Raw genomic sequence first — 15,617 nt, 5'->3', positions numbered from 1 at the left:
ATGAAAAGCATTTCAGCTTGAACTCAATTTTATTTTTTTCATATATGTGTATTTGCCAGTGTGTGTGTACTACTGATGTTATTTCCTATTGACTTAAAATACAGTTAAATATACTCATATTTATGGCTATTATTATGGGTGACAGGCACGATATGATGCTTCTTTGTAAACCTTTTCCCTCTTAGAAATTGAAGTCTGGTATGAAAATCTTTCACTTCTTCAGCTCCTATTTTGTGTCTGCAAATTCACAGCAGATTGCCCCATTTCTCCTCTCGTTTACAGGGATCTGACTTCATTAATTCAGATCATAGTAAATCCTGATTTAAAGCAGGATCAGGACCAGCATTTTGGCAACTGGCCCTGACTATGAAAACAAGTGCTCAGTACAAAGTGGTAGTTTGTGTCTCTAATAAAACCAGTGGGATTTTGCTTCCCTGGAATCAGAATGTCACCTAAATGTGCTGGGGTTCTTCCAGAGAAAGCTCAGTATGCTTTCCTGTGATTGATGGAGAACTGCAGAAAAACAGAAAATGAAAAAAGACATCGCTTGCCAGTTATAGAGCGATCTCATGTACTCAGCATTTGCCGCCTTTGCAAAAGTGGGTTTTGTTTGTGTGATTTTTCACTGCTACTGCAACTTCTGTGAGGGAAGAGTGGTGGAGTCTGTGCCCAGCGCATCATAGGCAACGACCTGATCTGACAAAATAGAAGAGCAGATTTAATTTTCATTTAGCGTGAGAGACATTTAGCATCTTTGCTAAGCTGTAATATGGCACTGTGCTGAAATCCATAAATGCATAACTTTCCTAAACTGCAAATTTATTTATACTGAATTTGCTAGGTTTCCATAAAATTGCTGTAGTAGCTTTGTGGCACCAGAATTCTACATAAATGCAATTTGCAGGTTTGTCACTTTTTCAGCTATATTTTCCATCCTTCTCATCTTTGTGTTACGGAGAGATACTGACTTTATGGAATCACTGCAGAAAGTTATAAATGATGTATGAAATGAGAAATCCCTGCTCAGAGCACAGAGCTTAATCTATGCTATTTGCTGCAAAAGTCAGCTCAGCTGCAAGCAGAAAAACCCACCCAATCCAGGAGCTACAGCCTAAGAGAACCAAAGCCCACTCTGAGTATTTTTTCCCCACTTTGTACCTGGGATAATCGGGGCACAGTGCTGTAAGGGAGGGCAGGCGTGCCCAGCAGAGATGGGCTGCACAGGTTAGGGGTTGAGTGAGAAACTTCTGTGCCTGCATTTAAATGGGAAGTGGGGATATTCACTGCTGCAGTGAGATGAATTCATCCCACGCACGCCTGTCCTGCTCAAGCCAGGCAGCTTTGCAGTTATATGCAGTAGGAGTAGAGCTGTGCTCTCTGCTGTAAGTCCATTTCTGCAGCTTGCTGGGGAATAGCAGTACCCAAATGAGGGAAAATCTATCCTGGAGAAAGGTCACTGCAAGTCTACTATAGGAACACCATGAGAAAGACACTGAGGCCCTAGAGCATGTCCAGAGAAGGGCTAAAAAGTTGATGAATGGTATGAGGCACAAGTCTTATGAGGAACAACTGATGGAGGTGGGATTCTTTAGTCTAAAGAAGAGGAGGCTCAGGAAAGGCCATATTGCTGTCTACAACTGCCTGAAAACAGATTGTGATGAGGTGGGGTTGGCCTCTTCTCACAGGTTACAGTGGTAGGACAAGAGATGACAGCTTTAAGTTGTGCCAGGGGAGGTTCAGATTAGATATTTATTCTCTGAAAGAATAGATCGGTGGTGGAGTCACCATCCCTGGAAGTGTTCAAGAAATGTGGAAATGTGACACTGAGGGTCATGGTTTAGTGGGCATGGTGATGATGAGTTAATGGTTGGACTTAAAAAATCTTAATGATTCTATTATTCTATAAATTTGTGTATATTTACAGTTTAGCTTAAAAATCCCCAGCACTCATCCCCTTGAAAAGTGATTTCCCCTCCTCACCAGGATATGTTCAGGCTCTTACAGAAAACTCCATCTTTGCTCTTGGGCAAGGGAGGTTTCTGCCTCTCAGTGGTGCCATTCTCTAAGAGTAGCTCCTTGCAGGTCCTGCCATCTTGCCAGGCTGCATTGCCCAGCTTCAGGTGCCCTGCATCACAGTGCATCCCAGGCCTACAAAATGAAGTGTTTAAATGTGTACAGAGGGTCAGCTTGAAAAGACAAGAATTTATTTACAGGATGGTTGGCCTGCAGTCTAGCACACAGAGCTACTGCTTGTATCCTACGTAAAATAGATGACTTGGCACTTGGCAAGTACTACAGTTATTGCTAAAGAGGTGTTTCTTGGCTCATCCATCTCTTGCAAGGTGCAGAGGAGTTGTGGCAGCTATATAAAGAGTTTGGGGAAAAACAGAGACACATGAGTAATGGAGCAGTAAAACCTAGTTCAGCTCCTTGGCACTTGCGAACTCGCAGCCAAGTTCTGCAGCCTTAGCTTGGGGAAAAAAAAAAACAGAGACATCTGGGGAGTTCAAAAATCTCAAGGGGCCTTTTATAAGGGGTAGGTACTCAGTGGTGATGTTCCCTGTTCTTAGTTACAGTCTGTGACTAGGGGTAAGTGACTCCTTTTAGCATCATCACTTGCACAAAAGTAACTGGAAGCTTAAACAATTCTAACAGCCAGAGAAATCTGCCGTATTATTAGGAACAGCTTTTAAAACATTGAAAAAAAACCACATAATCAAGCACTAAAGCACATCTTGGGGAACTGAAGGGGTTTATAAATAATCATTAGAATAAACTGCTCCCTGCCATGAGGCACATCTCTTATTTTGTCTGCTGTGTCCCTACTGGTTTTCTCAGTGCATCATCAAGCATGGATTAAGGTCAAATAAATTTAGGATGAGCAAGCACAACAATCTTGACTAAGTTACCAGAAATGTGAAGGACATGATCCTTCGAGGGAGAAAGTGCAATGTGTTTTATTACAGTACTTGGTTTTCAAGACTGCTTCAGTAGATGATGTCTCAGAATAAAGATATCGACAACATTGCTTTGTCAATAAATGCACGTATAAAATTTAGAATAATATGTACAGCTATGAAAATGTAATGAGGAATCATCATTGTAGAAGTGAATATGCTTTCTTTCAATTTTCAGAGTACTGTTCTTACAACATTCACACCTAAAATTGTGTCGGTTGCACCAGGACTGGTGTCTCTTCTAATCTGAGCAAACATTGTGTTGCAGAATCTTGTTCTTGATCTTTCTATCAAAACAAGTTAGACTCCCAGACCAACCTTGGTTGTTTGTTTCCAGTATGATGTGGTTCATGCATCATTTACAGCAATGATGCCAAAGCATACTCTAACTTTTAGTTTAAAAAGATTTTCCTCTTCCTTGTGCTTATTCTTAGACATATCAGCAACATACCTTTAGTGACAGAATATGAGGAAATGGTTTTAAACTAGACTAGATATTAGGAAGAAATTCTTTACTGTGAAAATAGTGAGACATTGGAATAGATTGCTCAGCAAGGCTGTGAATGTCCTCTCCCTAGAAGTGTTCAAGGCTAGGCTGGATGGGGCCGTGAGAAACCTGGTCTAGAGGGAGGAGTCCCTGTCTATAGTAGGGGGGTTGGAACTACATGATCTTAAAGGTCCCTTCCAACCTAAACCATTCTGTGATATTACCACCAAAGCAGCCAGCTCTCCAGTCACTGTGTTGCAAAGGCCGGGGTTTTGGTCTCCTGTTGTGGAAGAGTCTCTTGCTTCCCTAGATGGGGAGATGTAGATGCAGATAAGTCCTTCAGAGCACCAGAGCTGAAGGAGAGCAGAAGGTTGAAGTGATAGCCTTCACAGCCCTATCTCTTGCACTGAGACAAGATGAAGGAACCTGATAGCCTCCTGGAAAGATGGATGGCCAAGCCTGACAAATGAAACCCAATCAGAAGACATAAATGAATCAGGTGCAAGGAGTGCTGGTGGGAGTTTCTGCACACCTAGGCAGGGAGAAAATGGGTTAATAGACTAGATGATCTTATTGGTCTTTCCATCCTTGGTTCTATGATTCTATCAAAGTGAAGCTTTAGAGAGGGAAATTGGAGTGTATGGGAGTAGAGCAAGGTGCCAGCTGCAGGCAGAAAAAAAATAAAATTAACTGCAATAAATAAGAGTGCCGTTTCCATACAGAGCAGCCCCCAAAGAAGCTCTCTGCTCTTCCCTAGCACAGGCAGAGGGACACATCCCAACTGCAGGAGCTCTTGTGATGAGGAAGAATTGCTGGTTCCCCAAAGAGGCAAGCTATTGCTTGCAGCCTGTCTCTGCTCTTTGGCAATGTGTTGAATGCATTCTCCTCTCTGCTGTTTTTCAGCTTCACTTCTGAGCATTAGATACCTGAATTTTGTTGACCTCCTATATATTTGCCTTATGCTCATTTTTCAACTTATCTTATTTATTGATGTAGCAAGGTTTTGTTGGTTTGTTTGTTTTTGAGAATAGAATCTGTATGTTTTTGTAGCCCTGCATACCTATCTCACGTTTTACAATGGGTTCTGCATTGAGCAGTTGTTAGCTGTAGATGCTGTTTTTTGTTTGGCAAGTTACAATATTTTTTCTACAGCTTCTTTCTAGCATCCAGTGTGATTAAAGTGAGTAGGTGTGAGTCCAAGACCAATAATATATCCAGTGTTTGCTCAGACCCTTTTTCCTTTTTTTTCTTTCTTTCCCCCCACATTTTTTACTCTGCTTTATCCTTTCAAGTGCAGGAAGGGAACTGATTGCAATAAAAGCAGAAAAAGACATATAGTAAGTTCCACTTATAAATAATGCCACGATGCTTTGCCAAATAATGTAAGGCATAGCATGTTGCATTGTTCTGTTCCTTTCATAATCTATGATGCCATATGGCCTTAAAAAAAATAAGACTATTACATGGATTTCTGCAGGGTAATTGGCATTGACACACATATATTGATTGAATAAATGAAATAACATGAACAGTCCTGACAATCTTTGCAGATTTGTAAGATTATAGTGAAGATGATTCTATGTCAGCAAAAAACTCCATAGGAATTTCTAATGAAGCCCAAACCAGTTCATTAATATACATATGTTTGAAATTGCTGCCCTAACAATTGAGTTCTCCACACTGAACACTATAATATATATTGTAGTGAGCTATATGCCCTCAGATCATTTCTGTGAATTACAAGAAAATTATGGACTGGAGAACATTTTATTATTGTGCTTTTCATCCAGAAATACAGCCTTTCACTGATGAAAATTGAAAACACTGAAAATTAAAATGTAAATGCATTTATCACTCAAAAGGCGAGGAAAAAATTGAATCCTGAACTTTAACTGCTTTTACATTTTAGTTCTTCAAAAAGCATTTTTCATATTTACATCTCAAAAGCATGAGTAGTCAGACTCCACAATATCCACTGGGATTCTTACTAATGAGTGACTATCTGTTTGTTGCTGGGGGTCTCAAAATTTGTTTTAGTAAAACAGCATTGAAAATTCAGTGGGTTTTTTTGTGTGTGTTTGTATTTTTTTCTAGGAGACAAGCAAAATAATGGTATGTTTATTTTGTGCTTCTCTCCCTTCCGTTAAATGTGCTCTTTGTGTTTGTTTTTACAAGGCAGTACTATAGTAGATAGGATGAGAATTGCTCCCATCTTTGTAGGGAGGAAAGAAAAGACAGAGAAACAGCAAAGCATCCTAGTATTATTGTTATAACGAAACTTAGCAGTTAATAAACTGAGTAAAATGCATAAAGTTTCACTGCTGCTGGTCCAATTTTTTCCCGTGTCTTCAGAAAAAAACATGTTGCTCTTTAGTTGGCATCCTGCCTTCACCTATGAGATGTTAGCAGTCCCTAAGAAGAAGAAAATCCATATGCCAAAGCAAGCTGTGGATTCCAATTTCTATGGAAGAAGAGTGTTGGATGAAGCATGGAAACAGGTAGGATGTGCAGCACACTGAGACAGCATACACCTATGGTACTGCTGAGCAGTGTAAGAAAATAAAGGTTGTCTGTACGATCTGAATGGAGACCATGCTTATTTGTGCAGTCCCTACAGTCAGAATAGCTGACTCCCTGTAGTTAAAATCCATCCAAATCCTCTACAAACTAGGCAGGTAGAGAACAGATAAATCCTTTGTATAGTGTTTTCAATGTAATGTAATCCTTTTCTCTTTCTTAACATTGGAAATGTATTTTCTCTGGTATGCATTTTCTGAACTCTTTGATTCTGGGTAACAATACCAGACCAGTGTAAACCACTCCCTCGCAGGCCAGCATAGCTGCAGGGTGCTGAAGCTCCTGCTCATGTTTAAATACAGAAGAACAGCCAGGCACTGCTCTCCTATCCCTTCCCTGCACACATTCATGGTGGGATGCTTTGAGCTGTGTTGTCCTGCTTCTCCCAGCCCTACACCCAGCACCTTCCGCTCCAGAATAACCACATCACATTGGTATCGTATCTCCATGCGTTTAGATAGAAAATCTCCAGTTGGCCTGGAAAAAATCATGGAAGCATTTTTTCAGACCCTTAAAACAGTTGTCCTTTCTTGATATGGGGATATCACTCTGTTGCTGTGCTGAAGGATGAGTGCCACCTGTGGCTGACCCTCCCACCTCACTGCGCTGACAAAGGGGAGGTAGCCTCAGGTGGGGAATGATGCTGCATCAAGTGAACCCATTTATATTTTTGCAGTTTTCTCCTCAGAGTGCCCTTTATTAGGTTATTAATATAGGCTTATTAATTTCAGATGCTTCTGTGTCATTAGCTTGGAAGAATTCAAACTAAACATCCAAAATGGAGCAGTTGTTTCTTGAAGCTTAGGTGTGACCACGCCTTTCTGCCTCACATAGTGTAGCTGGAAGACAATTTTTGCCTATTCTTAACAGTGTTAAATATCTTTCAAACATTAAGGTGATAAGCACAGGAAACTCACACACTGAAACAGTGAAGAATCTTCTGGTTCACTTTTCAAAGAAAATAGCTTGTCAAGTAAAGCAATCTTTAAATGAGTACCTATTTTTGCTGAAAATATTCATTGCATTTTTTTTCATAAATGAAAGGAAATCTGGTATCATTATCTTTCTCTAAGTTATTCAAAATTGTTCTAACTTTTTTTTTTTTTTTTGTCAAAAAAGCTGGGTATTGTTAGTTCTGTTTCTGTATTTGATATTTCTTTTTACTTTGAAAGGAAAATTACTTCAATACTTCAATTGCTTCAGACACTGGAATATTTTGGGCTATCAAAACAGAATACAACAGTCATGATCAGAAGCATTTTTCTTTAGCATGTAAGCAATTATTTCTATAAAATCATTGGTATTCTTATGATATAAAAGACATGTTTGGCAATTTTGTTTACATCTTTCCAATGTTTTATGCATTTCTTGTTCCAGTTTCATCTCTTTTATTTTTGTTCCCTTGTCTTTCTTGAATTTATGATTAATGTTTCTTTAGGCAGGAAAACAAGACATTCCAGATCAAGAGTTATGCAAAGTCATAGCATTTTTTGAGAAATAAAATGAGTCAATAAAATATCAGTATTCATAGAAAGTTTTCCCTCCATGCAATAGATCTTGTAGGCAAAAGATAAGCTTAGTCTAAAATGACAACTGTCCAAACAGGAAAGAAGCACAGAACAAGCAATGGATGTTCGTGGAAAATTCCAGACACCAACTAGACCTGGATACAATTGATAAAGAGGACAAAGAACTAATGGCATGGATTTAATGGATCAAGTTTCTCTTCTGCAGTTCATCTCTTCGTTAATGGCCCATGAAAAGTGAAGACAAGAGATTTGGACCAAAGAGCTGCCAAGGACTAAACCAAGCATTACCTCTTGAAAGATTGTATCATTGATGCTTTAAATTAAAACTTTATTGCCATTGTAAAATGTCTGTGAGTTACAGAGAAAAAATAAAATATATGATTTTCAGATAGCGGTCATTATTTTTCCAAGTAAAGAAGTGTCCCTTCTTCATAGGAGTATGTGAAATGAAGGCCTCAACTTGCCCTTCTCAGGTGAGGTTCTTGACCCAGAATCTTTGCCATCTACATCAGTTTTGTTGTTTCTTTGCAAGACATGGAGCAAGTTTTGAGTCACATTCTCACTTCTTATTCTAACAGTAATATATATATATATATATATATATATATAGAGAGAGAGAGAGAGAGAGAGAGAGAGAGAGTATCTCAGAGGACTAAATAATCATTTTCCAACTTGTAATGGGATGCACACAGTGCTCCTCCTCCCAGGTATAGAATAGAGATTCTGTGTGATAGAAGCACTCTGCCTCAGGCTGCTCTACACTTACCTGTTCCACGCTTAAAAGTCTAAGATTTTGAGACACAAATACCAGCATGAGGGTTTGATCAGTGGTTTCTGAGCTGCAAAATTGAGTGGTTCAGCACATGGGGAGGACCCAGATGGGTATCCATGGAGTGAATCTGCTGCCTGTTTAATAGCCAGATTGAATGGGCAATTTTTGGTGAGGCACAAACTGCCCAGAGAATTTGTGAATGCCTCATCCCTGGAGGTGTTCAAAGTCAGGCTGGATGGGCCCTGAGCAGCCTGATCTAGTGATGATTTAGTGGTTGGCAACCCTGCCCATGGCAGGTGGGTAGAACTAGATGATCTATGAGCTCCCTTCCAAATCAAGCCAATCTATGATTCAATGATTGAAATATTCCTTTTGCAAAACAGAAGTCAGTGTTTTTAATGATGGTGTAGGAGTTTGGAGTTATATGCTATAACCAAGGAACATTCACATCCAGCTTCAAAGTATTGCTGTACAAGGAAAATATCTGAATGAAACATTTCTAGTCTCAGTGGCACAGCTTAGCTCCAAAGAACAACTTTATGCTGGATACAATTGCCCTCACAGGCACTAAACCACAAGACCTCCTGTTTCTGAATAGCAGAAATGCTCTCAGCAGAGAAATTTGGACACCTGTAATATCCAGTCAGTGTGAGAAACAGCCACTTCTCCGTCAATATCAGGCAATGTAGCATTTGTAACAGAACTAACAGGACTACTTTTTAGGATAGAGTTTGGGGAAATCATTAAAAACAAACAAAAAATAACAACAAAAACCAAAACAATAACAAGAACCCCAAATAGGCAAAATTAAAGTGCATATTCTAAAACTGGTAATTTTGAAGTTATTTTCTCCAAAACTTCACAACTGCACAATATATGCTGTACTGTTTTACAGTGAGAGCTGGATCTCCTGCAGAGTGTCTTAGGTACTTGGTCTCAGCTTCCTGACTGCTGGAGGGGATTCCAGCCCAGATCTTTCACCTCTGCCCAGATGAGAAGCCCAGCCACATGATGATTGCTGCAGGAGGCAGTGTGGGGTGTGAGGGGCATAGAGCAGCTGACTTTGACTGAAGCTGTTCTGCCATGAGGAGAAACCTCCAACATTCAATACATCAAACAAGAACTAACAGGAAATATGATTGCATCATCTAGCAATTTGTACAGTCAACTGGCAAAAGAAATCCACATGCCATCCCTTGTTCTACATGTAACTGTGAGTTTTTGTATGCAAAAAGTACTGAATAAAATTTCAAAACAATGTATCTATCCCTTTATTCTTTGCTTTCCCCTTTTATAGAAAAGAATCATAGAATCACTATGGTTGGAAGGACCACAAAGATCATCTAGTCCAGTCATCAGCCCATGCCTCTGACTGCTCTAGATCACGTCACTCGTTGCTTTTCTTGAACAGCTCCAGGGATGGTGACTTTACCACCTCCAATCCACAGTTGGACTGTCTACAAGCACTGCACAGGAGGATCCCTTATCAGAAGCACGAGACTTTTCTGTCTGAAAGCAAAGAAGGAAACACTCAGTAAGCTGCTGTACTTGCCTCATGAGTTGTGCTCCAAGTTGACCTGATGATCCCACAAAATAAACAGCTGCTTATAAAATATGTCATTACTTTTAGAGAAAGTATGAAATCAAAACCAGTTGCTGATGGAGGTGGGAGCTTCTATGTACCTCTGCTACAATCTATAGAAAAGAAAGCATAGGAAGCCTGAGAGATTACTCATTGTCCATACCCAGCACAGATTTTAGAAAGAATTCAGAAGGGCGATGATTGTCCTTTCACCTCATCTCTGCCTTTACCTGTTCTGCACAGACATCATGGCTTATGCAGATGAGAAATTCAACTCTCACTGTGTTTCTGGTTGTGTGTAAAGATTTTATTCAGTCTTTGCTGTGTGTCCTGAATTTGAGCCTTTAGTACATTGCTGATGTGCATTTGCAGCTGGACAACTCCCAGTATTGAGAAGCAGTAAGCAGAGCTTTTCATGGGGTTATAAAATGAATCTTAAACTTAACAAGCCATTGTTTCACTCATTACACGCATCTTCAGAGAGCCAAGAGCAACCTACGCAGTGCCACTGTTCTGTGCATTAATTCACGGCTGATGAAAACAGATTGTTCTTAAAGCAAAAGCTCCATTGTTCCAGTCCTGTCCTGAGTCTGGCCGCACCATGTCACCCATTGCCTGCAGGAGTCACAGGACCCTGGAGGGGTCATTATGCCTTGCTAACAAGTTTACTTAAAGGAGCATTCACTCGTTGACTGGCACTTTCTTTTCCCCTTTTTGTCAGATAGATGAATGCCATAGCAGCCAAGGGCAGATGAAGGTTTGAAATATTAAAAGCAGAAGTCTCTTGCTAAGATAATATAAACCCAATTTTTTTCTGCAAAGATATCTCTGAGGAGAAAATAGGCTAGACGCTATCATGAGAATTTTCTTTTCTAGCTGTTAAATTTTGTTAAGATGCAAAAAAAGGTAACAAAACAAAACCACAAAACCAAGATCCAACCAAAAAACAAAACAAAACAAAACAAGGAAATAGCGAATCTATCGAGCAACTCAGTGCTCAAACTGCAGTCTTAGGACAATTCTGTTTGAAATTGCCACATCATTCAGTTTTAAGTGATTTGCATACCAAATACAAAAAAAATGATTAACTGGAAACTTCCCTCCTCTACCCCCTCAGAGACATATGGTGAGGCAGCAACAGAAATGATGGATGCAGTGGATGATTGCTTGCTGAACCAGCGTGTGAGAGACTATGGTAGGAATAATTCATGTCAAGATATGGTCTTAACTAAAAGACATATTAAAAACAACATCTTGACAGGTTTAATATCTTACATGATGCACATAATCCATGACTTACAAGGCATGTGATTATCACAAAACATGATATTTGGGTAGAACTTCAAATTTATGAAAAGCATCTCAAGAGATGCTTGATCTAATGTTAAATCAACCTTTCACAAAACAAAGTTGAAATAATTCTGAAGTGTGGTCTGGCCTCATCTTTATCCAATACTGCTTAGAATCAGCAATGATTCCCTGGGGAAAGTGGAATAACAATTGTATAAAACAGGTGAAAGTGACCCAATAAGCAGGATAATAAGACATTTTGGGTGAATATACAATTCATATATATGAAGATTTACTGCTTTGACATGTAGGGAACCCCCTAAGGCAAAACAACAACAAAAAACAAGCTTTCTGCCTTTACAGACATGTTTCACAGGAATTTCTTTCAGCTGTTCTTCAAAGAGGAATTTTTACAATACTTACAGTGACGAAAATTAGGCCAGACATTTAATAAATACAATGATCAAACGATGCTAACTGGCAAAACTGGCATTGTTTTCTGTTTGCGATTGCCTTTTATGCAATGAGAATTAAATATATTATGAAACAACTTTGTGGTCATTGCAAGAGATGTGAGATCAGTAACTTGTAAACTGGCCACCAGCACATACCTCATTGTGAGCACATATCCTGGGCTGGGGTCTGCTGGTCCTGAACCTGGCTGTGGCAGTTTGCTTTGCCTGCATCCCCACTTATTTGTCTCACTGGTTTAGAAAGCCGTCATTAACCAAAGAGTGTCAGGACACTTGCACAAAGATTCTCTCTTCCTCTCTCTCATCTCTCTAAGATAGGCTTAATATTTTCACTATTTTTTTTTTTTTTTAATTTGGGATAATTTAACAAAAACCAGTGGAAAAAAAAAATCTTACACATTCTGTAGTGACATGGAGCCTAGCAGATGCCAACCAGATGGGAGATGTGAAAAATATGTTCTGTGAATTTATTGTGTTCTCTGAAAAGCTTGCTCATTTTAGCCAGTGATATTTTTACCTTCCCAGAAATTAGGCAGTCTGAGGTTTACCTTGTGATGAGAGTCTTAAGATGCATTCTTGCAGATTGGGAAAGCCATAACATAAGCCCTGCAGCAATATTCAAAATGCCCAGCCTTTTCTTATTGCTCTTGTGTATCAGCATATAAGCACTGAAATAAAAGAATCCAGATCAGAAAACGGAAAATAGAAATTATTTCCCATCTACATTTCTTTCTATCCAGTGAGTAAAATCCTGGCTTCCTTTGTCCTATATGAAATGCTGATATATTTATACATTTCTTTTTCTGCTAATGACCATCTTGACAGCAGTTTCTTATTTAATACCTGTGTTCTACTTCTGCTAACATCTCTTAGCTTAGGGAGCACATATTTCTGTGCACAAACAGTTAGACGTTGTAATGGAGGGAAACATGCTTTTGGGGCAGAACGGACAACAGCCACAGCTTTTTGAGAGTCTGACTTATCTCTCAATTGGCCCTTACAGTGAACTGATAGAAAGAATAGGCAGGACTCTCAAAGAGTAATGGGCAAGGGATAATGGAAAGGCAACAGATAACTCAGAAAAATAAACAAATCAATACCAACCAGAAATGAAATAGGAGCAGACTAACCACATATTGTTAAAAGGAAACCAGGGCTTTATAGAGGAGTCTTTAGCTTGCTCACCATCCTATGATGGAACAGTTAAAATATCTGGAACTATAAACTTTGCTAAAATCATATTGCTGCACTCTTACAAGAGATGAAAGTTATTTCCATCCAATTCTCAAAGGGAACTTAGACATTCAGAAATTAAAAATTGGAATCTGCCTTTGTAAGGAAATATCAATGTATCATAACATTTGAGAACCTAATTCAGTCAAAGTACGTTTTTCATGTTTCCCTTGGAATTAGTACATGAGAATCCTTGTATGCTGCAGAAGCCCAGTGGGTGAGTAAAACAGAAGCACAGAGCAGCTGGGGTTCTCAGCTGGTTGGCGTAGGGCTTTGGCTTGGCTTTGCAGCAGCCTATGGAATGAATCACTTGATGCTACCTGTGTCTGGCCCTAATTAGCTGCAGAGCAACCTGGGGAGATCATTAAGCTCAGTAAGGGCAGAGGGAAGCACAGAAAGAAAGAAAATTGTGGAGGGTAAAGAAGAAAGCATTAGTTTGTTAGCTGAAACTATGCCTTGGGAGGGAGAACTTGAATGGCAATCACACTTTGGTTCGTGAACTGGGGCAACGAGTAAAGCTAGGAGTAGTTAGATGTTTGTCTCATCTTTGAATCTCACCTTTGAAATGACTCAGGTCGTTACTTCTTCCACTTGAAATAAATTGAGGGGTATCTGGATCAGTAGCTTTTCCATTCCAATGTGCAAATTTTGATAGTATTTATTTATTTATTATCCTCCTGCACCGTGCAAAATGACATGCAAGATGAGCTAATTAGACCCCAGAAGTGAATTTCAATTCTTTTCAGGTCACCTGAGGCATGAGCCAACTGCAGCACTTCATATAAACGAAGGGCTAATAACCCAAAACAAAATAGGAGAATCAGTCCTTTCAGCTGGAACAAAGAGTTTGGTATCTTTTTGTTCAGGACCTCGATGAGCTGAGATGGCCCATTCTTTCACAGACAGCTCTCTGCATTTCAGATGGATTCAATGTACCAGTGAAGTTAGAGGCGAGCTGAATCTAAGCTCAAAATGGGAAACAGCAGCAGCTGCGGCCAAGCAATGAGAGCACCTTACCGTTTTGTCTCTGTTTCATGTGAGCTTGGAATGCAGAAACAACAGAAACAGAAGCAACAAACAACAGCACGAAAGTAATGAGCCCCCAGTTAATGCACTCAGCAATAGGTTGTATCCAGAAGATTTCCTTGAGTGGAGGTGTGTTTCTCTGAAATTAGAAAGGTGTAAAAACAACAATTTGGTTTTCCAGGAATCCCACAGGATGGGACAGAGCTGAGATACATCAATAAGAATTGAATTAGATTTACAACGCTGCCCAATAACCTAATTATAGCATGGTTGGAGATGTATGGTAATTTATCAATAGAGTCCTATTGAACATGTTAGTCATAGGCTTCACACCACAGACAATTTTCATTAATCAAGTATCTAGATAGTTGCTCTCACCACTTATAAAGCAGAGTGAGCTAAGTTTCTTCTGCGGAGTTGGTCTGTCTCAGTCCCCAGACAGATAATGTACAAGTCAAAGAAAAAATAAAACATCCTTTTTTTTTTCTTTTTTTTTTTTTTAATATGCAGGCCACGTTTGCAATATGTATGAGTTCAGTGACTCCAGTGAGTTTACAGCAGATGGGAAGTTAGCTCCGCACGTTACAGTCTGCTTCACCTATCTGTAATGTGAGCAAGGTGAATCCTACAGATAAAAAACATTTCATAGGTGGCAAATAAAACCGCCAGATGTTTTGAAGGAAGACGAGTAAGGGTTGTCCAGCCATATTTAGAATCATAGAGTCATTATGGCTGGAAAAATACCTATAAGATCATCTAGTCAAACCATCTAACCACTGACCTTGTCCCTCAGAGCCACATCTACACATTTCTTCAACATTTCCATAGATGGTGACTCTACCACCTCCCTGGGCAACCTGTTCCAGTGCCCAACCACTCTTTCTGAGAAGACTTTTTTCCTAATATCCAATCTGAACCTCTGCTGGTGCAACTTGAGGCCATTCCTTCTTGTCCTATCACAGTTACCAGAGAGAAGATGCTGATCCCCCACCTCACCACAACCTCCTTTCAGATAGTTGTAGAGAACTATAAGGTCTCATCCTGATCCTCCTCCAGGCTGGGCAGTTCCAGACTAAACAATCCCCATGGCTTTCCCTTGCCCAGAGGCCAGGTGGGATGGAGTGGGCTTGGGCAGGCTGTGCTTGGCTGCTGCTCTTTGTGTAAGTTGGGTGCCCTCATGCAACAACTACATCTGTACCTCAGTCAGTTTGTGTATGCTTTATCTATATTTACATGAAATTTGTAAAAAAAAAGTGTTACAAAAAGAAGAGCATGTGAACATACAGCTCATAATTATAACATTAATCAAGAGGAAGATTTACTGCTCAAACTCATTGTGGCTCTGTGAGCCTCTTTTTTCTGCTTTAATGCAACTGTATTTGCTGACTTCACTTGAGAGCTGAGAATACAAAGCACAAGTTTAGCCAGGTGCTTTGTGTCTGCATCTCTATGCCTTGTGATAGGGGCTGAAGCCTGCATTTGTCAGTACTTGCAAAGTGTGCACTTCCTTCTCTCACTGTTTCCCCAGAAAATCCACTATTGGGCAGTGTTACCTGTCAGCATGCTATAGGTATGCCAATGCACATATACAATGGTATATTGGCATGCTATAGGCTGCCAATGCACAACTGGACTTTCCATCTCACCCTGATGTTTCTCTAGAACTACCATTTTACTTTGAGGATGGCAAT

At 39.8% G+C, this 15,617-nt stretch overlaps 1 long non-coding RNA gene across 3 annotated transcripts in view; it reads left to right on the top strand.

Moving 5' to 3' along the window:
* LOC116653394 (uncharacterized) overlaps positions 1 to 15,617 on the top strand; it is a 65,467-nt gene that overhangs the window by 12,791 nt on the left and 37,059 nt on the right. The window contains exon 3 of one of the 3 annotated variants that reach the window (XR_014945509.1): positions 7,627 to 7,904. The exons of 1 other annotated variant lie outside the window; for it this stretch is intronic. This is a non-coding gene — a long non-coding RNA (uncharacterized LOC116653394). Of the gene's footprint in view, positions 1 to 5,796; positions 7,059 to 7,626; positions 7,905 to 15,617 lie in introns of those variants that run through there. One more of the 3 variants, XR_014945508.1, reaches the window with a different exon arrangement.

This window comes from Coturnix japonica, chromosome 4 (genome assembly GCF_054131305.1).
Source record: "Coturnix japonica strain WE chromosome 4, WE-NBRP24, whole genome shotgun sequence".
Classification (NCBI taxonomy): domain Eukaryota; kingdom Metazoa; phylum Chordata; class Aves; order Galliformes; family Phasianidae; genus Coturnix; species Coturnix japonica.
Note: the sequence above shows the minus strand (reverse complement) of the source record. Positions and strands in the feature narration are given on the sequence as shown.